General features: G+C 37.0%; 1 protein-coding gene across 24 annotated transcripts in view; it reads left to right on the top strand.

The window, feature by feature from the left end:
• EYA4 (EYA transcriptional coactivator and phosphatase 4) overlaps positions 1–25,544 on the top strand; it is a 143,963-nt gene that overhangs the window by 47,755 nt on the left and 70,664 nt on the right. The window contains exon 1 of one of the 24 annotated variants that reach the window (XM_014263627.2): positions 11,024–11,230. The exons of the other annotated variants lie outside the window; for them this stretch is intronic. The gene's annotated coding sequence lies outside the window, so the exon portion shown is untranslated. Of the gene's footprint in view, positions 1–11,023; positions 11,231–25,544 lie in introns of those variants that run through there. 24 annotated transcript variants of the gene reach the window in all.

Genomic DNA, 25,544 nt, shown 5'->3' with positions numbered 1-25,544 from the left:
GGACTGAAATGTGACTTAAAGTCAAAAAACCTGTGTTTTAGTGCCCAAAGTTCCTAGGTAAGTTTAAAAAAAAATCTTCCAGACTGTAACATTTTTTGTAGTAACCATTTTCTGCCTTTTTACTGTTAGCTCCTGTTAATATTCATTCTCATTTTTATTCCCTTTGAGTTGATTTAGCCATCTGAATTTGCTCTCTGGCCTTCAGAAAATGGTTTCTGTTTAACTTATTTTTCATGAAGAACTCCTCAGCTGATTTATCTATTAAATTCTGAGATCTAAAGATCTGTAATATATAATTAGAAAAACAGAGATGTAATGAAAAATTCAGTTTTCCATCTTCAGCTTTTAAGGACCCCTGATTTCATCTTTATCTGTGCTGAGGAGGTACATGTGATAGATAAAGATCCAGAGAAGGGAAGACACAGAGCTTTTATCATGCAGTAGGAAGCTGTAGGATCTTGAAGCTGTATGATCGTGTCAAATAGAAGGCATGACTTAATGTTTTCCAAATGCTCAAGGTTGATTGTTCATTCTCACTTATATTCTTTGAAACAGTACTTCAGCTCTTATTTCTGTTGGATTCCCTACATTCCACTGAGGTGGTAGCTGTTTCAACCTACTTGTTCCCCCTCTAGAATTCCTCTCTGAGCTGGTGCTTAGGTTATTCTTAAACTTGGTGCACCTCCAGGTCCTATTTGTGTTCCTCTCTCAATAACCAGCTCTGAGACAATGTGTCCCTCTGAGCTTGAAAAACTAACGTAGTAATCTGTGGTTGTCACTCCCTTTTTGTCTATATGGTAAATCTGATTATAGAAACTAGAAATTTAGATTTTGTTTAACTAAAAACTAAAGTGTCAGCCTCAAGGTTCACAGTGTTGGGTTTCTTTTTCAGTGAAGAAAAAATGAAATCCGTGCCTTGTTTTCAGTTCTATTTGCTCAACATGCTAAAGATTTGGAAGAATTACAGAATTCAGATACGGGAAATGGAAATTAATAAAGGTATTCAAACTCCCAACCCTCCTTTATGGGCTGTGACAGATACAGTTGACAGATGAGTGCAGTAATGTGTAAGCAATAGTGACTGCAGTAGAGACAGTGGGTCAAGTGATGCAATATAGGGAGTATGAAGAGAAACTGAAATGTATTTCAACCTAATAAAAAGGAATATTTTTCTACCAACACATAATAAAGATTTGGAATTCACTGTCACTAGAGAACATGCATGTCTCTATGCCTGAAATTATTTCATGAAAAATAAAACATTCACAAATATTAAATAGTTTTGTTATGGTCAGATGAAAATATTTGTATTTCACAACAACAAATCCATATAGGTAAGTTTGAACTTCTTTTCCTGGCAGATTGTTTCATAACTTCACCAGACCAGGGGATGACCCTTGGACCTACTTAAAAAATCATCAGTAACATCCACTTTCATAAATATGTCATTGTATCCTGTATTACCCAAAGATCTAATCTGGTAATCTAATTCGTAGTAGAGAAGGAAGGCAGAGATATCACAGTTGGTATCTTCTAAACTGAGCTCTCAGCCAGCTCTGGAGTGCAGCACTCACTGAGGAAGAAAAATAAGTCTATTCCTTTTCTGTTGGCAGTGGTTCCTGCTCTACTCTCACACAGGAATTCTGGGCAGGAGAACTGCATTTGGGACTGTCTGTTTTCCTACCCTGCCCTTCTGTGCAGGCATAGCCAGGCATTCATATAATTTTTTTTAAATGCACTTGGGAGGTTGTTTCAATTTTCCTTTTATCTCTCAGTTGTTTTAATTCAGCATTTGTGCATTTACAGGAGAGACAGAAAGCAGAACTGCAGTTACACCCAGTAGCAGGGTACTGGTTAGGGTTGTGCCCTGCTCTGTCCAGATGCGACAGCTTTGGGCCAAATCACTATAAACCTTGCATACATGCTTTTCCCAGTCAGCCACTCTGAGTAGGTGATACCATTTTTCTTGTAGTGGAACAGTTCTGCTTTATTTTAGCTACATATTTTCATTGCCAAGTTGCATATTTTCTCTCTCTGCTGTGCACCTTAAGTTATTTAAAATACTCCTTGGTATTTTCTAATATTCCCTTGAACTCGTGCTAAAACTGAAGATATTTATAGCTGATTCATTTTGAATTAATAAATGTGTGCTTGAAATGTTTCAAATCTCTGAAGTAATATTTTCATCCACTATATACTTTTTTCTAGTAATATCTCAAGGTGTTTGTACATCTCTGGAAATAAGTGTGAGCAGTTAAGTCTCATTTCTAACTGCACAGACTATAGTGCCATGTCTTTTTTGTTGAAAACAAGTATTACAAATCTGGATAGGAGAATAGACTGAAACCCTGGTAGAGACTTAACACTTTTTCAATTCAGATTCCATTCTTGTGGTGATTTACACATATTCTTAAATGCATACACTGAATTAAACACTCACTGAAGCCAGTGAAACAACTCACATGTGAAGAAATAATCACGTGCATATGCTTTTTAATTGATTATGTGAATACTTGTATTGGCATAGAAAATAATACTTTGAAAAAAACCCTTTGCTTAAATGTGTATCTCCAAACCACTTCCTTGTATCCTAAAAATTGTCAAAATACAGTTGTAGCTGTCTGAGAGAGAGAAAAAAAATTATTTGTACTCTAAAGGTTTATTTGTGCTCTCCTTGTAGGGCCAATGACCAGAATCGCCACACTACTTTCAAAGTTCAGAGAAATTGCTTTCAGGTACTACGAGGAAATACCATCAATGGTTTTTACCTGTATTTGGATTTAGTGCTTGACTCCCAGTTTGGACAGAAGTTTGGTTTGCATGCAAAATTTACTAGGTTTTATTCTTTAATCTTGTGTGTTCATTCTTTCATTTCAGTTCACTTCTTTCTCTGCAGAATAAAAAAAAACCCAAAACATTGAAGTTTCTACATTTTATTCTCAGTTTTTAAAATACATTTTTTGATATGATGAAAAGTGCAGTTGGAAAAGCAGAGTTCAAAGTCCCTGTTTAGACCTTAATGACAACTTTTAGAAATCTGTTTTAGGAAAATATAAATTTTAAAGTATACAATAAAAAATCTCATTGTGAGATTTTTTTATTTTTTATTTTTTTAGTTTAAAGCACTGTGTAAGTAAGGTCTCATGGCAGTGACAGAAACCAGATTTCATTAAAGCTGCTGAATCATGTTACAAAATACTATGACTTGTGATATTTTATTCTTCATTTATAGGTGCAGTTCTAATTGCACATATAAATCCAGTATCTATCTATCTAGTAGATAAAAGCAGCTTATCTGCATTTCTGCACTTGTGTCCAGAAATAGAGATGATGTAAAACAAGTACTTCTTCCAAATGCTTGTGCTGATGCTGAGAGATCTGTTATGATGATGGAGGATGTTTACTTTCCAGCTCTAGTCACTTGTAAGATGATCCACCTTTGAAGTTGTGGTAAAAACTCTGAAACACTATATTTTTGAGGAGGGTGGTGTTGAAATCTGTATCCTGATCCAGATTTTGTTCTCACAACTGTGCAACCCCATTGACTGTAGCAGAATTGCAAGTGTGATGAGAAGTGGATGCAATGAAATAAAACTTAATACACAGAAATTTAATTCTTTATACAGAGAAATACTAGGTTAAAAAAAATACGCAGCAAGGCCCAAATTTTGTTACTGTATGATGGATAGTTTTAGATGGATACATTACTCAAAGGAGAGTGTTGTCATAAGGGAACATGAATACCATTGTATTTCCAATTGTCAGTCTGTATGTTTGAAAAAATACTAAGGGAGTGTTGAATTCTTAGGTGTTTTACAAATTTAAAAAGCGTGTAGTGTTTAGTAGCACTAAGTTACTCACTACACTGTAGTGATTGGTTTAATGCAATACTTTGGCAAAACTATCCACATTCTGCTCCTGATTACTGGGGTGCATTCCACCAAAAAAATGATGAATGCCTCTAAAGAACAGAATATGACCCTGTGTTTTTCTGTGTTTCTTAGGAATAAAGAAATTAACTTAGGCTTCAGTATGGAATAGCTTAAAGCAAAGGGTGAATTTAATAAAATTGAAGAGAGGGAGAATTGTATTTTGCTTATGCAGTATGCTGCCACTGGAGGAGAAGGGAATAAAAGGCTATAGTTTAGCACAGCAGAAAAAGGAGCAAGCTGCTGAAAGCTTGGATAATTTGGGGTATAGAGATGTCACTTCCTGCCTTTGCCAGGCTGTGAAATTCCTTGTAATTCCCATTGGTAAAGTTGCTAACACAAACAAAGGCAAAAATGGAAACTTCCATCCAAGTCCTCTTTTGATGAATAAAAAGACATAGACATTCAAGGGAACAAATTTGTCAGTACCATCTTACCCAAATCAAGAGAGAATATAGAAAATTTGTTAATTAATTAGGGTAAAAGATTGTTAGAATTACACTTTTAAGAAATTATTTTAGTATCAGGTATATATCTAAAAAATGTAAAATACTAACAAACCTAAAAGTTACAGTGTCATTTGTAGCTTTGGCAGAAAGATGGCTGTGATACCAGAGGATATTTTTTATTTTTTTTTTAAACTAGCTATTGACTTCTATATGAAAGAACTGAGATCTCAATAGTTAGCAGCAGAATAGTTCAGCAGAATTTTCAGAGTATGGGTTCTTTATTAAAACATTCATAACATATTGCATAAAAGCTATAAAAACGTTGCACCAAAAAAATGTTAAATTTATTTTTCTTATTTTTGATATATCTTTCAATGAAAATGCTAAAGAACATTGGTAGGACATTGTTTCTTAATTCCCTGGGAAAAGCTGTTTCCAGTAAAGGCTGAGTTAACTGACCAGTAAGCTGCATATCCTCCTGGAATGTCCACAGGGAGGAATGGAGAAACCCAAGAATGCTCACCATGTAACTCATATTTGCTGCTACTTTTTACTTAAGGGTCCCTTTCAAGCTTTGTATACAGCAAAAATAATTTCTTATATGACTGGCTTCCCTAAATTTATGAAATTAATAAATTTTTGAGTTTTACGAATTTCATTCCCTCACAATGAGAACTTTGCTTGTGTTTAAGGGAATTACTACACTGGAGTTTTTTATTTTATTTATTTTTTCTAAATGTATTTTTTTTACTGGTTTAGTTTTAGTGCATGCATAAATTTTACCTTTCATTGAAAGTTTATATTTTTCAAAAAAAGAAAATGGAATTTTTCTTCCATACTTACATATCAAAGGAAGTGCCCTCAGTAAAAACTGCTGACTTTATTAATCATTTAAACTGAAGAAGAGTTTATTTGCTAGGAAAGAGTCATATAGCAGATCTTTTTCAAAGTCAGCCATTCCTTAATTCCCATTTCTCCCAAGTCAGAACCTAAACACCACCTTTTCCATCATGCAAAAAGCACTTCCCCTACCACACCAGATTTTGCTCCAGGCACAAATAAACAGTGTGAGTCCTAGCACTGTGCCCAGGAAGGTCAGGGTCTATTGCTGCAGCTCCCACTTTTCCCTGCCTCGGCACAGAAGTACCACCTTGAAGTGGTTTGCATACCGCAGCGTAGGAATCCCTGCTTTGGTTCTCTCCAACCTGATACTGCTCCAGCTTTCTGCTGAGAAGGTCCGTGGTAATTATGGAGGTGCCAGTCAGCTTTCAAAATAAGCAGTAAGTTAAAGCAAGGATCCAGCCCTTGTTTTATATGAAAAATCCCTCGTGCCATTCCTCAGACCATCATTTTGGGCTGTGTTCACTGTAGTGCACGGAGGGAGGGGGATGAGGGAGAAGAGCTGGTCCTGTCACAGAAGCAGAACAAAATCTGAAAGATGTGCTCGGTGCAGGTGGTGAGGAGCATGGTACATACCTGCAAACATGAGAGATGCAGACTGCACTTTGTGGACTCAGACTGGATGTTACCTGGAATGGGAGGCTTGGCTGAGGGCAGTCAGATACTCAGACACTCTCACTGAATGTCTTTGAATACTTAATGGTGAGAAGGGCAGAAAATGGGGCCTGATGGTAAGGAGTTCAAGTCAAAAAACTCTAAGTGGTTCAACCTCTTCCTTCTCTTGCAGCTTTTGAGATCCACTTCAAAAATTGAAACTCCTTCTGAACTTTCACATGCAGTCTCTCCTGTGCTTACTTAAATAAACTTTTTATTTGGTCATAAAATAAACGTGGAAGATTATATGAGAGTTGACTCTAGAGCCATAAATAAAACTAACTTTAAGATTTCAGGGTTGAGATCATATTTGTGCCTAGAACTGATCACTGAACTCATTACTCATCTTGACTGTAACCCTAGAAAATGTGGTGATAAAACACATAATAATTAGCAGGGGTTGGAATGAATACTCTTACCCTTTTTTTTACCTTGCATGCCTTTGACAGATAGGGTGTCATATATCAACTTCCCCTAAGGAGAAATTGTATGAAAAATATTTTTCAGGAAGCTTGCACCTTGAAATTGATGTGCATTTTTTTAAAGCTCAGAATTTATTTATTTGTTTCTTTAAAATCAGAATTATTATCACGGATACTTAAAATGGCAGGTGTAAGTGACAAGTAAATGAAAAATTTTTAGAAAGAGATTCAGTGAAACCAGTGGAAGTAATTGAGATGGAGACAAAATACTTTGTTGCCCGTTACAACAAGTTTATTATGTTAGTCATTAATGGTTCAAGTTAAAGGCTTGATATTTTTGTTTTAAGGCTGAATTGCAAGACTGCAGAAATAAATCAGAAATAGCAGGTGCTGAGAAAACTGAAGACAATATAGAAAGACCTCAACTTTTATTTAAAAAAGTGGTGGTTTAAAGCTCTTTCAGGAATGTTATTGTAAATATGTACAGCTTGTTGCTCTTATGAATTTTTGTTTACAATGTGTAATTCCTATTTATACTTATAAACTTTTTCAGTTGCCATTGAAAATCTGATATGCTCAGATGTCTCTTTTTTTCTCTGAACTTAAAATTTAGCTGTCTTCCATCAATTTTCCAATTATTTTACTGAGATTTAGAATCGCAGAATCCAAGATCTTTCTTTCCATCTGTTTTCAGTCTCTTCTGAGATTTACTCAGTTTTCAGTTTTTGATAGCGCTTTCAGTTGTGAAAAAAGTGCATGTTCTTAAATCCATCTAGTATCCACTGTTTTGTTACTGTTCTCTGTATCCAAGAAGAGCCTCTCTGCAAGGCCGAGGTGAACAAGGAGAGGGAACTGGTGGGGACTGTGATGGAACCACAGACTTTGCTCTTAGAAGCTTCAGGCTGGTCCGTGCCCAGGGAGAACATAACACAGCTTTAGTGATGGCTGGAGAGTCTGATAAATACAGCATCATGTACAGATAGAAGTGTTAGAATATGAATGGTTTTATTTCGATTCCTTGATTTTACAGACAAGTCCCAGAGTAGGTGGGAGACACTCATGAAATGAAATTCAAATGGTAGTTTTTCTTTTCATAAAGTCTGATGAATTGCCAAAAATGCACCTCAGATAAACAAAACAAAAGTTACAAGTCAACAAACCCATCTTGGAGAGGTTTGTAAATTTAAATCTAATTTAAATTTCTTGAAAAAGATGGTAGTTTGGATCTAGGAATTTATAATTTATCTTTGAACTAAAAATACAAATAAGAAAAGGTAAAAGCAGTTGAGTTAGTTTTTCTGAAAAAGCCAGGCATGTTGAAGGTGCCAATATACCATTATCCATTCTATGGTTAGAATTTGCCACCCCTGGGGCCTGTGGTGACTTGCCAGAGCCTGCCAGCCAGGGAAATGTGGACAGACCCCAAAGAGGGGACAATCAGAGGGTGGTGCAGCTCCCTTGATCAAATCATCTTCAAACCCCCTCTGAATGCAAGCTCCACTAAAGAATTCAGGAACATGCCTGCTTGTCAGTGAATTTGATCTTCAGTTATGAAACTGTTGACCAATCCAAAATCTCACAGGCATCCCTTTCTCCATAACTATCTCTACTTACATTCATTTTGTTATTTTTATCATTGCACTGCTTGAAAAATATACTGACTCAAAACATGAAGTGGTTGTGGTGGTTCTCAGGATGTATTAGAGAAGGCTGCTTGATGGCAACAAAAGGTGCTGCTGCTGTGTGTCTTTTTCTTTGCAATGTATGTTGAGAAGTACTTTATATCCTATGATGAAATCTGAGGGAATAGTAAAAAAGCAACTTACTTGCAACACGGCAATATCAGTTTGTGACATTGCTTAAAATGCAAAGGCTTGCTGATAAGGTTTTTTTTTTTTTTGGTTTGGTATTCTCCTTTTTGCAGGCAAACAGGGAGCAACAGCATCTAATACAAAGTTTAGAACAGGAAAAAATAATATCAGAAGTAATTTTCACTTCTGTGGCTCTAAACCAAGCAATTTTGGTTGCAGAACTAATTGAGAAATTCAAAATACTTACCATTTCATGCTTTTATATTTTCTGAAATGAATGCAGTTTTTCTTTGCTCATGTCTGCTGTTTTCCTTTCTGTTACATTTGTGTCCTTAGAATGATGTTGAAAATAAGGACATGAAGACATTTCTGATCTATGTGTCAATAACTAACATCTCCCCCTTAGTAATCTCAGTTTGCAGAGAAATTAATCCATTGCAGGGATGTTGGGACAGTGGTTTCCCTGACAGTCAGTCTGAAAAAGGAGCACATGCTGTAGATGTGATAATTTTCTCTGGTTGTCTCTTGACACTACTAGTTAGTTCACCAAATTCTGGCATAGAAATTTTTTATTGCCACTACATGATAAGCACCTTGACAAGTGTGTGGGACTGTACTTTGCCTCCAGGCATCCAGAGCTGAGAAACAATAAAGTTGTCTTGTGTAACTGGGAAAAGGAGGAAGGCTGGTAGTTGTTTCTTTGGTCATTTCATTCTCAGTGTTTGTGTGCTACAGAAGACAGGAATACAGAGGTGAAGTGGTGGCAGGGAGTGGCAAACAGTCTGCTTTGGTTTGAAGCTGCTGAGTGAGGACTTCCTGCACACAGGGTTGAGTGGAGGGAGAGGTGGTGTACTCCTTAACTGTTGGTGGAGCCCAAGACCAGGATGGTTTTCCTCTGCCTGATGCCTGGGAGAAGAAGAGACAAATTTTGCTCTTTCTCTGCTACTGTGATGACTCTCTACTACTCTTGAGAACTCTGCAACTCATTGAGTAGGATTAGAGCCTTGGGGCCCTCTGTTCATGTACACCCTGGTGTTTTCAGTCTTCAGCAGCATTTTCTGCAATAGATTTTTCCTTTGTTTCCTTTCTTTTGGTACTGGAAACTCCAACCAATTTGATTAGCCACCTTCCACATCTGACGTGTTGTTTCAGCAATTAAGAATGAGGTTATGCCCAAAGCTAATGTCAAGAACAACATCTGAAAGCTGATTATGTTCTCCCCAGTACTTTAAATATGCTTCAGTGGGTTTTCATTGTCAAAGAGGTGGACCTTCATTTATACCACATAATGCAGTAAAGTGAGGATTGCTTGGATTTCAGTGCATGAGATTATAGCATCTGACAGGCACCTGTTTAAGGAAGTATATTGTATTTCTAAGTGCAAGTGTTTTATAAAAGTAGAGTGAGGTTTCACATGAGAAAAACTTTTGTATTTAAACTTCATTAAGTTTTAATGACGGTTTAAGTACCAAAAAAAGGTACCTTTTTTTGGCATCTGGATGGATGCATTTATTAGTGGCCCTTACAGTCCTGACTGTCCATTCTAATCATAAAGCGTGGAACCTGTCAAATGATGGCACGAATATCCTAATCTGAACTGACATGGCTTTCTAGCCCAGTTCATCAGTCTTGTTTTATTAGCTTTAGCAGAGCCAAACTGCATTCTGTCATTTTGATGCTGTAGCGGTGACAAAAAATGATGCCGAAAATGTACTACAGGTGTAACTTTCACTCAAAGAGCATTTCTGAGCAGCAGTCAGGCTTGTGTTTGCATGGGGAGAGAGTGCCATCTTCAGTTTCATATCCCCACTGAAACAAGGCTGAACTTCCTAGTGCTGCCCGATGGCTAAGGAGTGAGGAAAAGTACTGGTAGAAATTTGGAGTTCTTATTTTTGTAAGACTTTTGAAGGAAAATACTAAACGCCGTTTTCTGGTCCCTATTTTAAGATACAGCTAATTTAGCTCTATCTGTTGTGATATGCAATTTGCAGGTGGTTTGTTCTTTTGATTTGCAGTGCTGTATGAAGAAAACAACAACTGCCAGTTGGATCACAAACCTCTTGTAACCAGTAGCACTTGTTTGCCTAAAAAATGATAGCTAGGAGGCTCTACACTGCTGTGGTTGTACTGTGTTTTGTAAGAACCATCAATTCTATGTATTCTTTCAGCCCAGAACTGACTTGGTGTTTTCACTGGGGTCCTGGCACTTGACCCTTGTTTTTCTTGGCTCTGTATCATTTTACAGCAGAGCTCGAGGACACTCCTCATCTCTTGTTTCCAGCATGTTAACATATTCAAGTAAATATTATCTGGCACAGACACATGCATTATCCTTCTGGGGAGTATTTGTATAAGTTTTAAATCCAGATCAAACAATGACATCCATCTTCCTTCCTCTTGAATTTCTTTTATTCACAAGATGAATGTCGCTGGCAAAATTCTTTGATCTTGAAAAAGACTTTCTGTTGCTAATATTCACAGACAAGGTAAGCACTTATAAATACCTGAATTACTTGCAGAGTATATGCCCAGGTATGACTTTTCTGTATATTTTAACACTTAATAGGGCTTTACACAATAAGGAGCAGATGTGTCATAGCGACAGGAGGTGAGCAGGGACCAGGAAGGTGGTTTCATTAAAAGAGCCTTGGGATAAATGCAGCACATTAGATACCCACTGAAAGACAGGAGCTGTTGATGGGGTGACCTCTGAATGCAAGTCATCTTACTATAAACAGGAGGGTGTGGAAAGCCATTGGACAGAGCCAAGCTTGTTTACTATCTAGATCTCCTCCTAGTTAACTTAAGTAACTGGGCTGTGCTAGGCTCGGTGTGACAGTTCAAGGAAGAAGAAAGTGTCTTCAGTTTTCCCGAGTTTATAAAAACCTAGCTGACCGATGCAAAAGCTTTTTGGTGCCGAAAACCTGCTTGCACACCTTAGCTGCTCTGCAGTGGAAGATATTTAGCGTGAAACATAACAGATATTCTCTTCTTTTTTTTTTTTGTCCTGGAAACTGACTTTGCATATCTGGGGAGTTGGTTTCTGTTCTTCAGAGACTACTGAGGTAAGGTCATGATGGATTTTAATTTGCAATATTGATGCAAATATTGTTTAGTGATAAAATGGGAAATATAGATGGGTATTGATTCTCATTCAGATTATATTCTGAAAAGGAGATTTGATTTTAATTCCTGTAGTAGCAGTTTCAAACTTGGTTTTGGAGCAAGGTATTTGTGTGGCTCTAGAGTGCAGGAGTTTAGATAGATCACAGGACTGGATTCATCCATCAGGTTCTTTCAGGAGCAGCTTTTGTTTACCATAGGAGGTTGCACTGTAAGAAATAAAATGTGTCATTCTATAATGTGCTGCAAATATTATGTCTGTGAGCAGTTCCTTGGTGTATTATTCAATAATACATATACATAGTACAACATATATATAAGAGACACTTAAAGGCCAGTGGGCTGAGACAGGTGTCTAGACATAAGTTGAATTCAAATTAATTATCCCTAAACTACAAAAACTGTGGATGCAATTTTTTTTTTCTAGTACTTAATTCAAATCCTTTTATTTAATTCCTAAGTTGATTAGACATGCATTTGGAACAAAATCATGCCGAAGTGCAAATATGCTAAAGCATCGGTCCTACCTCCTCCAAAGTTTACTGTCTCTGTAATGCCATCTATTAATTTTAATGCACTTTGCATTTGAACATACCATTTTTTTTGGTGAATATATTGTGATTAAAGCTTTCTTCAGGGGACCTATGTGCATGTGCTGCTGTTGTACTCAAACGCTGTTCCCTGCCGTGGGGTCTGCGCAGCAGCAAGAGCAGCAGTGCAGAGGCCACGGTGGGAGCTGGCACGGGGATTTCTGCTCCTTAAATGTCTGTTTCATTCAGGGAAACTCAGCCGGGGTTCACTCTGGGAGTGCTGTTTTATTGTCCTAGAGCAGCAAGCAAAGTCCCAGGAAAGAAAGTGCAAGGCAATTTGGTCCAGCTGTAAATAGGCATTTACAGCCATAGGGATCTGTAATAGGTAGGGAACCTCTTTGGAAGAAAGGTATGATAAATTCTTGCAGCCAGTAAGGTCTTCGATTTTGTGCCTGTGGTCTGGTAAGCAGCAAGCAGCAGGATCCAGTTACATGTTTCTTTTCTTGGTCTGTTCACTATTTTCTGAAATACATTTCAGCTGAACAGCTTTTGACTTTCTCAGTAACTTTTGTGCCGTTAAAATTTTTTCTAAAGTAAATTTGAAAAGAGTGGATAAACCTAGTAATATTTTGAATTCCTGAATTTAAAAAGTTCTTGCCAAAGCATTTTTCCAAGATAATTTGAGATCTGTAAAAGTATATCTTGTTAAATTGTACAGCAAATCAAATAGCAGCAACCTTGTGTGAATGTAGATAATATCAAGCAAAAGAACTTGAATTTGGCTTTGGTAAACATCTGTATGTTTGTATGTTTGTGTGATCATGCATGCACATATATATGTATGTGTTAGAGTGCACATACAAGGAAGCTAATTCATCTGTTGCAGAAATTAGAAGTCAAGATTATTTTCTTAAACAGAATGTGGTTTGTGAAAATGTCTGTACATTCTGTTAAATGGAAGAAGCAGATGAAAAACCACACTGCATACTGTCTCGTTCACATACTTACGTATAATTTTTATTTTTTCTTTTCTGTTGTTGTCTTTGCAAAGAGTCATACATCATTTTATTGAATTTACATTTACTTTGGGAGACTGGAGGAAATAATTCACACTTTGTTCGGTTTTAAACTTTGAATTGTAAAACTTATTTAGTGAATTTTATTCACAAGGGATTAAAAATTTAACATGTTTCAGTATTTTTAAATAAAAGCAGATCATGGCTGTATTAAATTTATGTACAAAGGGTACGTGAGCAGTTTGCAGAATTTAATCCTGTAGCTAATATGCTACTTGCTTCCTTTTTATATTTTATTCTATTAAAGATATTTTCAATCATATTCCTGGAAAAAATAAATAATATACATTTCAGTAATATCTTAACAGGAAAGATATTACTTGTGTGGTTTATTTCTCTTTGCAACACTCAGTCATTACTCTGAATTAATACATAACTAAACAGTATTCAATTATAAGTAAATATCTGCAGAAAAGGTGAAGATTTTTTTAAAAGCTGATATTAAGATGGATCCCTTTTTAGCTCTAGAAGGATGCAGTTAAAAATACACTTTGACGAAGAACCTGGATTGACTTAAAAAGCATAATTGTTGCAAAGTTTGCATTAGGTTGAACAGAAATCTCTAGGCAGAGTCCCAGGATAATAAAATTTACGTATTATTTTATCTAGGGTTAATTGACTGTTTATTTCCTAGATATTGAATAGAAGTCTTTTGCTTGTTCTCACAGTAAATTCATAATTGTTCTTCACATTAATTTCAAGCATATTTAAAAGTCATTAACCTTTACAATCACGTAAGTTTGGCTGCTCATCTGGTATAACTCATAATAAAGCCTTAGGAAGGTAAAAAAATCTGAAGTGATTTAACATAAACAGATATTCTCTGTGTATTCTGTACTTATTTGCTCACATGCACCAGAAGGTTCTTTTGTGTTTTTACACGAGAACAATTCTTTTTATCGAGGGTATTTGCATGGATAAAACGAATTGTCCCATTACGAGATTTTTGCTGTACTTGAAATATTTGTGCTGCTATCCCAGGTGAGCTCTGCATTCAATTAGAGCCGAAGCTAAGAACCAAATGTCCATGTTGCTCTGAACATTCAGACTGTTAGCTCCACTGAAGCACAGTTTAACTTGATTGATACTTGGATTTTAAAGCAAATAAGGACTAACTTTTGCCCGTGGCAAAATATCTTTGAAGTTTCATGCCTGTGCCGGGGCTGGATTAGCTAAGTGATAGCACTGGGGCTGGGACTGTGACCCTGTTGTGCTTGGCAGGTTGTGATAAATGGGGGAATCTTTCTTAACCTCGTGGCCAAAACATTCCAGGATCAGGGTGGGGAGACAGGAGAGAAGGGAGGAGAGTCGAAAGATGCAGGAGATTTGGCATGTTGAGCAGGAGACAAAGGACACTTGCTCACTTGTCTGGAATAGGGGCAAATATGCAGACTCTTGTGGGAGAAATGGCTGCAGATGTGTTGAAAATATGCTTTATTGTAAATCCTGGGCATTGGCCTGGGTACATGAAATTCATCCATCACTATGAAGCTGTCTCTTTATTTTTGTTTTGGATGCTTTGAGAGTTTAGGGAATCTTGGTTGTTATATTTTCCTAAACTAAAGGGTTTTTTTTTTCTTTAATGCTTTAGATGGGTATATAAAACCATCCAAAATAAATTGGAAGAATTCCTTTTTCCAAGTAATTGCCTGCTGGCTAAAGAATTTACTGGACGACATCAAATATAAACAAAATGGTATGAATTTGGAAAAACAAGCCCCAACAAAATTAATTGATTGCTTCTGGAAAGCTAGTTCAACTATTTTCTATATAAAACACCTTTAAAATTAAAACATACTTTCAAATATTTTAAAATTATGCCTTTTAATATAGCAGTATTAATAATAAAAAAAATGAAAATCTCTTTGGATATACTAAAGATCTATAGTGAGATATTACCAGTCAAATTTTCAAACCTGAAAAAGAGACAAAATTGGCCTACATGTGAGCTGAAATACGATCTATCAAATGGTTCTTTTCTTGGAGCAGTGTTTTATGAGCTATATTGCCTCTGATGTTGTCCCACTTGGCTAGTAATGAAAAATATATTATTAGCTGATAGTTTGAGATTTATTTACATACCTTATGCTGTAAATACAGCTATTCTGGCTAGTGCTTGAAACTACAGCATAATGCAAGTGACAACACCAAAATTAAATATTCTTAATGTGATTTCTAATTGTGGCTGTTGTTGTTACTAGTACACAACCAAATGCATGCTGTATTCCTGTGTATAGATACTATCAATAATTTATCCTTTTATGATTAATTTCCCTGAATGACATTTTAACCCTACAATATTAACAGGGTTTTTAATGACTGTTGTGTTGTAAATGTTCATTAATATTTGAATAATCAAATCTAAATCATATGTATAAAAAGTAGTCTCACTACATGGGAGTTTGCTTCTGTGGTGTTTATTAGCATATGTACTAACTATAGTGCAATTATGTGCAGTATATTTTCCTACATATTTAGTTGAAAGAATTTTACTGTGGTTTGCCTTTGCTAATTTTACCCCTAAAAGAAAAAAAAAAAAAGAAAAAGGGAGACTCATTCCCTAACAGCATTTTCTTCAGTTTTACTGACATGTTCCAAAGGCACTGAAAATTAAAGTAACCATAAACAAAGTAGATTTGGTTCCCTGATGACGATACAAATGCATGTGAATAGATCTTTAGTTTATATCCAATGTTTGTGGGATTTTACACTTTAGCATTGTGTGTCCTTTTATCTGACCTCCAACAAATTATTTTTTCACATGTTGGATAACATCTGGGCCACAAAAAACTGATTATTTCATTTTCACCATCAAGTAGTTGGAACGGCAAATAATCTTTTGCATCCTTACTATGAGAGAAATAGGTTGCTGAAGTTCTTAGTTATTTGATATAGTTTATAATTGTTACAACAGCTGCTAGAAATTGTTGCTAAAATTCTAAACAAATTAACTTCAGTAATGTGGGAGAACAGAAATGTATGAAGCTAGGAAAAAGCACAGCTGTTCACTGTAAGTGTACAGGAGATTTAATTGGTAATTTTCTGGGTAGACTATGATATGCACTTGTTTATTACCTTCTACTTTTTTCAAAAGTTTTGAACATGCTTTTTAAAAATAATTTTAGATTAGTCATTTGTATACACTTTGAGCAGGTGGTTTTAATTGGAATGGCCTCAGTCCATTGTGCAAAAAATACTAGTGTTGTACAATTAGCTGATGACTTCAGCTCGGGCTGTTTTCACAGACCAAATTATTTGTTCATGATCGGGTTCATAGATACTATCTGTGGAAAAATCAGATATTTATAGCTGAATACCTTTGATCTACTACCAGGAGAAAAGCTATCTAAAAGAATAGTAGAAGAGTTTTTATTGCTGGGGCTTTATGGTGGGGTTCTTCTAGTTTTACTTTATTTTAGTATTGTTTTAGCATAATTCCCATCTTCCACTAATGGACTCTGCCAGCTGTTAATAGGTAGGCAGGTGCAGGGCTAAAATCATGTTCATATTACCTGCTCATATTACCGTGTTCATCTCCTTCCAACCTGTCTTATTGCTCTGTCCACCTGTTGCTTCTTGGCATTAATTGAGCCTCCTGTCCTACAAAGGCATATTCAGACTTACTTTTCATTATTCTGAATTGTTGCATTGACAGTAAACGGCCAAACCACCACAATCCGATTTAGGCCTAAGCTTAAACCTCTGTGGGCTTGTCTCAAGCTTGACAGCCCCTCTGCTCAGGGAATGCCCTTTGCTGGAGGAGTGAATACAGCATCACCTCAGGCAGCTGTGCAGAATTTGCCCGTGCAGAATTCGGCAGAACTGGATCTCACTCTCCAGTCATTACAGTTGGTCACAAAGAGCCTGTTTGCATTCTCAGGTTTCCATACATGTACTCAGCATAAACATACTCTTGCCTTTCAAGCTTGTAAAGGAGTGCAGTGAATAACTGGTATTTTTAATGACAAAAATTATCAACATTTAGATAATGAAGATGCCAGATGTTCTTAATTATCTGTGAATAATGCTCAGTTAAGTTTTCTCATCTTTCTGGTACTCGACGTCACAACAGTCAGTCGAACATGGTTGTCACTCCTGAGAGATGAAGAAGGATCCAAAAAACACAGAAGTGTCTTGAGTCCTTCTTACTAGCTGCACACTAAGAAGTGTACTGAACATCTGCAGTAGTTTCCCTTTCTGAAGGATGTGTGCAACATTACCTCTGATTCTGTATGACATATGTGTGATGGACAGGTCACAAAGGGTGGATTATGCTGGCAGACACTGCAGGTAATAACTGGTCTCCTACCATTACATCTGGCTTATACAGCTTGGGTAAGACCAAAAGTGAAGAAAAGTTGGCTGAAAAGTGTCTGAGCAAAATTGGCACCAGTGAACAAGCGGCTAAACTTGGAAGGGCTTGTAGGAAGAGCTTACTGTGTTGTCTGGAATAATTCAAACCTCAACCTAGGAACTTATTTTGGATTGCAAATAAATCAAGTTGTCATGTAGCTGAATCCATATACAATGCTTTCAGTGTGTCCAAACTATTCCATCCCATTCTGTCAGACCATGATCTGAGTCAGGTATTCATTCATTCTTAAGCAGGTTGTACTTCCTATGAAGACTTCAGTGCTTGAAAACTAATTAGTACAAAGGTCACATCAAGTAAGGGTATTGTGAAGACATTAGAGCTGTTTTCCTTTTCCTGAGTTTTTTGAATATAGTTCAAAACCACAATCCTTGCCTTTAAAGTCTCTTAGCTCTGAGATGAAGAATGCAGCTGATGAGTATGCTTGTCCAAGACAGAGAGGATAGTGAAAGTGATGGTTTTTCAGGCATTGCTTACTTAACACTGACCCAGCTTTGGTGGGTTAGCTCTCAGTGGAGCTAAGAAACATAACCAAGAAGAAGGCACATTTTCTGGGGGCTGATCTCCTTTAACATTAGCACATGGCAATATGTATATTAAAAACACAGGAGACAAACAGAAAGTATAAGGAGAGTAAAAGAAATTCTTTGCTAAATCAGAATATTTTACATGGATGTATTTCATCATCTGTAGTGAGGATGAGTATTTGATTATTTAATAGATGTAGGATTGCGTTTTCTACTGCACTGGGGTATCAATATGCTTCTTGGTAAAAACCAGGATGGTGAAGAACAGAAAGGAAGAGATGATCGACAAGGCCATTTGTTTGAATTTCATCTAAGTGAGGGATGGAAACGTTGTGACAAGTGTTCTTTGATCTCAAGGGGAAAGACAGATTATTTTCTGATGAGGCAAATGAGTCAGGAGAGAAGTTGTCCTTTGTTCCTGCGGGGAGGGGGGTCAGTATGTAAGCTCTTAAACGAAAGAAGGGGAAGCTGGATTCCAATGAGACACCAGCATTGTCAGAACAGAGAAGTGCCTTGGGGCAGAGATACTTGACTTGTGGTGGAGAAGTCTGCATCAGCAGTAGAAATACACTGTACTGTTCCTCATACAAATTGGTTTCCACATGAAAACAGCATGTTTTATTATGCTTTATGGCACAGTACTATAGGCCCTTAACAAAATAGCTTGAAGTATTTGCATGATCTATTTGCAACATGGCCAAGTTAACACAGCCATAGGAACATTAACTTTTGAACTTCCTGACTTTCATTGCTTTAAATTTCAGCTTCAAAGTTTACTCTTTTTTTCTTTGCATTTGTTGGCCCTCGTTGGTTTTGAAAAGCAGAAGGAAAGAAAATAAGTTCAAGTTTTCTGAGGAGGCTCCGAATTTTATGCATATAACAGGAGATAACTTGGTATTCCTTTGAGTATTAAATGAAACCTCCAAAGCGGTTCTCATACACCTAGTTTGCTTACAATATTTCTGTGGAGCTGAAGAATCACAAGATGAAACAGAGAAAGCAATGTACATCATAACTTTTCCTGCATTTCATTATGTTTTTTCCTGAAAATTAATCAATGTGATCTAGGAATGCTGATATTTAAAAAGCAAACACTTAAAAAAAAATGGTGCGATTGCAACAAAACTGGAGGAGATTATGGGAACATAACTGGGGTAAGAACAGTAAGCATTTTTCCACCTCTAGATTAAGAATGGTGTGTTCTAGCTGATGGCCAGTTTGAAGGTACCACAAAGACACCAAGGGTAAACTTGCAGATTCAGCTTCAGTGAGATGCAGTGCTGATTTGAAAAGGCAAAAAAAAGCCAAAGGTTTGTGTTTGGGTTGGAGTGGGCATTTCTTAAGAGATGGTGGGGGTGGGGGGAAGGGAGCGACCTAGGAAAATAACATGAGAGAAAGAAAATGAAAAGAGAATGAGAGAAAAATAGTGTTAGTGCTTTAGTATTTTTTCCTGAATCTGAATTTTTTGATAAATGAGCTCCAGGCTGGTGGAGTTTCCAAACCTTTGGCCTTTGGAACATCTGAATGGGGAGCTGTCGCTCGATTGGGAATGGCGAGAAGAACGACACAGACTCTCTTGTGGAGTCAAACTGGAGAATTTCTCTCAGTTTATTACTTCAGGGCTTTTTTATAGAACAATACATGAAAGTACATAAAAGAAAACTCTTATCAGTTAGTAAACTTACACATCTCTATCATTGGTCAGTGGGGTACACCACCCCTCAACTTTCTCTTGCAAGAAAACAAGGAACAGACAAACAGCACCTGCAAGGCTGTTTTCTGTCTCTGAGGATTGCTTTAATTCCTCCTTATGAATTCCCAGGCCACTTTCTCAAGTGAGACTGAGAAAGTTGTGTGGCCTGTAATTTCCACACTCACTCCCTGCTTCACAGTTAGCATCCATAGGGAGCTAATGCCTTCCTTCCTTCTTCCCTTCTTTTCCCTTCCCTTTTTTCTTTCTTTTTCAAGGGGAGCCAGGCCCATCCCCCCCAGCTGCAGGGAAAAAGTGTTCTGTGAGCTCTGAGCTATTAGGTAACCCAGGCTGAAACAAAAAGTGCCATTGTAGTGTGGCATTTGCTCTGCCTGACCCACCAGTTAAGGGAAGGCATATTTCCTTCTTTCATTGTACACAAACAAACAAAAAGAAAAAAGAATGCCAGTTTTTCCCACAGTGCATGCATAAATGATTTTCAAAATGTAGAAGTTAGTGCTTTACAGGTTCCAATTGCTTAAATTATGACTTGACTGTTACACCCTCTGATATTTTTAGTGTGCTTGTGCCAAAGGCAATTTAAAATGTGTTTTAAAAATGTTTGCAGGTATAAAAGATTTTAAAGACGCTTAGAGTTCTGAACTGTGTGAACCCATTAGTCATGTTGCAAAAACAAACACATAGGGAGCCCTTCCACTAGCAAGAAATTACCAAGGAAGGAATGTTTAGTCCCCAATGATAGCATGTGAATAAGAAAATTAAGGAGGTAAAGTTGTCTCAGATTTTGTCAGTTCATGTCACCTTTATGATACCTTAATTCTCTAAAATCTCTCTATAGAAATAGAGTTTTATACTGGATATAGCTTTCTGATTTATGTTTTACAAAGGCTAGTGTCAATGGTAAGACTGCAGTGTGCACAAAAGAAATTATAATTATAGTCTCACTGGAAGTATGAAAAAGGCATTTACCTGGATTGATTAAATTCCCATTAACTTCAATGTTTATGTAATGTGCACACCAGCAAGAGCTCTGGTGTATCACTGCTCATCATTCCAGACTGGTGAAATAAGACCTAAAGGAAATGCAATGCCTCTTTGCAGCTCTTTGGGCTGTGCATGGACCGGTTCCTGGTTTGTCCACACTGTTATTGGCAGCAATTTGTACAGAAAATCCAAAACATTGTGAAAGTCATGAAGATTGTCATCTCAAGAAGTAAAAGAATTTAAGATTATACTATGCTTTTAAAGTCATAGCTCCTTCTTAAAATTATCAAGTTCAGTGACTGGTTCAAAGGAGCTGAGGCTCTAAAACATGCAACTTCCACGGGAGCCATATCTCTCCGTTGTTATAATCGGTGCCACCAACAAAGAGGATTTCATGAAGGACATCATGAGACACACAGGCTTTGTCCCTCTCTCTTTTGCAGCACCATTCCATTTCCTCAGTGTTTCCCAACCACCTGCATTTCAGCAGGTAAGTGGAGAGTAGAAGCCATTAGTCACAGGTAATTTGGTGTAATTCCCTTCTGTCTGAAATGGATGACTACTCTAGGACCAGTGAAATACATCTGCATCTTTTTGTTAGATGTAAAGGAAGCCTTATGTGACAAGCCTAGGCTGATTTAGATGCCTGAACTATAGGTATTTAATACTAAACACATCCCTTCTGGATTAGTTTTCCTTGCAAGTTAGATGTCCATCTCACAGTGGTGTAGACCAGAGTTACTACTGTACTACTCTGGCAAGAGGGAGGAGAGGCAGGAATGATGCATTTCATCAAGGGAAAAATCTATCTCAGGAAAGGTTTGCATGGGAAACAGAAGTGATGGTGGAACAGCGGTGACTTTCATTGTTCCCATCCCTTGCTCTCACCCCTTAGAGGTACAGAAACATATCTGTTGTCTTTGACTGTGAAGTCTCCTCTACAGTGCTACATAAAATGCAAAGGTCAGCATTGGCAGTCTGCTTTCATTCTCAAAACTTTCAAATAATTTTCACTTTACTTTTTTTTTTTTTTAAAAAAAAAGTGTATTCAAACCTCAACCTTGTTTTGATTAGAGTTGTCAATTGTAGTTGGCAGCATAATGATTTCATTACTAAGAAAACAGAAGAGACCATCGAATAGGTTTAAGTAAGTGAAATCCTTATGAGATTTATGGAAGTTTGGCAGAATAGTAAATTACTGTGAAAAAATTAGTTCAGAATTTGGGATTATTTAGAATTCTTTTCAGATGTTTGATTTTGCAGAAGCTTCACTGAGATTTGGTTGAAGCTTCATTGAACATACAGAGTTGCAGTATTATTTGAATTCAGTCATCAAAAAACTGCTTAATTTTCAATAACTTTTGTTGTGTTTTTGTTTTTTTTTAAATTAAATTAAAAGCCTGTGTATTTTCTGCCTGGCTATAATTTGAGACTAAATCCCAACACTATCTGTAAGCAAGCCTTTGCCCCATTATTTTTGGTCAAGCAAATGATACTAAAGTGTTTTGTGGTATCAATGACATCATGGCAGCAAAGGAAATCTTTGGCAAATGATCTATACAAAGGCATTGTAAAGTCAGTCTCTGCTAAGATTTTTTGTTGTCAAGATAGTTATAAAACTCCATGTAAAAACTATGAAAGTCAATTTTTAAATTATCATGTCTAAAAATATTTGAGGAGAACTGCTTTTCTTTACTATTCATTCTCATTGCAGTGTCACTAATATCCTGAGTCATATTCTTTCTTCTACCTGATATTTCCATCAAATTGTTCACCTGTCTGTTCCATCCTCTCCTGGAGTTGTTGTGCATACATAGTCCCTTCCCTGGACAGCAAGCAGAGATGGGTCAGCTTTCTCCAGAGTAATTTGCTGTAGGGAGTCATCCAGGCAGCTGAAGTGCACTTGCTCTGCTCGTACTCCAGAGCAATCACACAGGCAGAGCAAGCACAAAGATGTGCTTTGAGGTTGTCCTTGGGTCTGCAAAAAGTACTTTTCATTCTTCTCTCCTTGATGTTAGAGTCTCCACAATTCCACCATGCATAGCTACTTCCTCCAAGCCCAAAGCATTGCAGGCTCTCCTCAACCCTGTTGCAACCCTACTGATTTAAGAGGAATCTTCAAGGCCATAATTGGTCAGTAGATGAGGGAACTCAGCAGATTCATTGCCAGAATAATTTAGTGCTGATGTGGCAAGATTTTTCAGCTGTAAGTGTTAGAAGGGATTTCTCACCTGTGTTGCATTACGAGTTTAATACCACCAGTGTGTGCGTGTGAGAACACCTCATGGAGCAGGACCACTTCATGGTTTAACATTTAGTGTAATGGGGTCCAATAAAATCATGTTAAAAGATGTTAATGTTGCAAAGAAAAACATCAGAAGCAAGGAAATGCCAGAATTCATATGGCCTCTGGAAATTCAGCCTCTTACGCATTATGGTGCAGATCTTATTACCTGACATCCTAGGCTTTCCAAGGGGTGTCTCTTTTTTTTCAGTGAATGCATAGTTAGATTTTTCTTTTAATGTTCCTCACTCAATCTTGGTTAAATATGAAGCATTCAAAGCTCAATTAATATAAAATCCTTCATCATGTAAATATTTATCATATTACACTTCTTTGCTGCCTAATAAATGTATCTCTTTTTCACTGTGACCTCAAATTATCAGACACTTTGAACAGTGTTCATATTTGAATTCTGATGAACCAAGTCAGAGGAGAAGGTAAAAATTGTATATAACTATGATTATTTTTAACAAAAGTTTAAGCAAAATGGGACTTTCGTGTTTTTACATAAATGTAGCATTTATACACAGTCTCCTAAGTTCAAAGTGTAGTTTCCCAGCTTGGATCCTTTTAGGATTAGGTCTTCAGTACAGCTGCAGTAAGCAGAACTAGTCCATTGCTCTGGGTAGACTCGTCACTAATGACTTTTGTAATGAGTTTCACAGCTATCTGATGAAGCTTAGACTTGTGTTTGTGGTGTTAGTCCCAAAGCTAGAAGAGAGGGGAACAAACTGTGGTGTTCCATCTCAGCTAGTCCCAATATTCTTCTGCTGTCCACATCACACCCCTACATCTGTCACATTCTTTTCACTTGGCTTCTGCTCTCCTCTAGTTTTGCCGCTGTGGAGATCCCATTCTTCTTTTGTCCCCTGATTTCTGTTCTCTTTCCTTGTATTTTTTTCTGGTTTTCTTCCCTTCATTTGAGTCTACAGAGTTGTTTTTTTCTTTCAGGGTACTGCCTGGGTACCCTGTACCCCGGGTACTGCGTAGTGGGAGACGGAACTGACAAAGCAAGGGGAGGACAATTTTGATAATGTCAAATTTCCTGATGGCATGGGGTTCTCCTGGCACTCAGAAGTAATCCTAAAGTGTGTTCAGCACCGGCATTTTTGAGATGAGGAGTATTCAATGCAGATAGGGTCTTCAGAAATTCAGGAGCCAGACTGCAAGAGGACTTCACCAACAGTGTGACAACAGGCCTTTTAGAATCCTACAAACTGAAATAAATGTGGGCACTATTTCACAGAAATTATAATTCCTGGGTATTGGTAACTCTCCCCCTCCCCTTTCAGTTTTGGGATTTTTCCTCCAGTTTTCAGGCACTGAAGCCAATCAGCATCAAAATGACGTGACATTCAAAACATGAGCACAACAGCCTGTTCTCACAAATATTTGTATTTAAAAGTTTTTAGCTGAAACTTTTCAAACATTTTGTAGCAGGCAACCAGAGTAGAAAAGTTCAGTGCAGTTCAACAGCATTCAAACTGAAACTGGAATCTTACTCTTGTGAATGATTCTCAACATGCATTTAACTAAAATGGTGAGAAAACCTGTGTAAACAGAGAGGGGGAAAAGGAAAACAGAGCAGGAGTAAAGAAAAAGATTCTTTTTATAGCATTTAACACATGAGAATGTAAATAAATGTGGTGTTAGTGAAAGTTAATTATTTTGAAAACAGTCAGCAAGGCAGATTAAGAGGTAAAACAGTGCAGCTGAAGACAAAGGAAACAATATTTAGTCTTTGATCATACGTTTTCACAGTGATTTTCTGTTCACCTTCAAGGGTGGCATAATTTTATGAATAACAGAATTTGTTTTGCTACTTGAGTAGCCTTAAAGAGAAATGTTGTTCATTCCATATGGCCACTTGAAAGAAAATCCCATGCCTCATCCCATTGTCCTTTAAGAAATAACATTTTTATTTATTGAATCTCTTTTCTCAAAAAGGGACCCTAAAGATACACAATAAAGTTTACATTTAGTCTCAGAGGAAGAGACAAATCTATACTCTGTGCTTCTGTACATTTCTTCAGATAATGATCATAGATGAACTGAATCATCTATATGCCAACCAGCAAACCTGAAATATTCTTTTTAAAGTATTTTAAAGTATTTTGCTTTTATTGCAATATTCTTAAATAAAAAATACTCACTTTTTTCCTCTCCAAGTTTGTTTCATCACACAGGAAGTGAGTCACTTTGATACAATTGGTCAGTGGCTTTTCTTCTGTGACCTTTCAACTTTTATCAAAATTTATCAGTTGGGTTTTTGTTGGTGGTTTTTTTTTTTAATGTTTAATATTAATTTAATGTTTAATGTTAATTTATACAGGTAAAGTATGATCTTTCAGATATTTCGATTGCTTTGTAATGCCGGTCAAAACAAAATGCAGTAGTAGTGTGAGCTATGGTAGGAAAACTTGTCTGTGAATGTCCAACTACTGCATCTCACATCCCTGGCCAGGAAAACCAGAGGTCTTAATATATTCTGTATATTAAAAGTGCTCAGATTATGCTAATGTGTGCTGGCATTATCTCTGGGCTTCTGTAGTAGTTGCCCACCACAGGACATGCCATCACTTTGCAAAATCTGGGTGTTGGGAGGTCTGGGTGACAGACTCTCCAGTAGCTGGTTCAACTGGTTAAAAGTGGTTGAACTTTCCTGACCTGGGGAGTGAGATCTGAGCCCCAGTGCAAATGTGACAGACAGTGCTACTGGTGGCAACCACAGAACAGCAAAGAAATTGGAAAGGAATGTATGAATGCCAGTAA

This window comes from Pseudopodoces humilis, chromosome 3 (assembly GCF_049639895.1).
Source record: "Pseudopodoces humilis isolate 2021_Gansu_Grassland_sample_001 chromosome 3, ASM4963989v1, whole genome shotgun sequence".
Taxonomy (NCBI): domain Eukaryota; kingdom Metazoa; phylum Chordata; class Aves; order Passeriformes; family Paridae; genus Pseudopodoces; species Pseudopodoces humilis.
The sequence above is the reverse complement of the archived record's forward strand: the minus strand, read 5'-3'. Positions and strand labels throughout refer to the sequence as shown.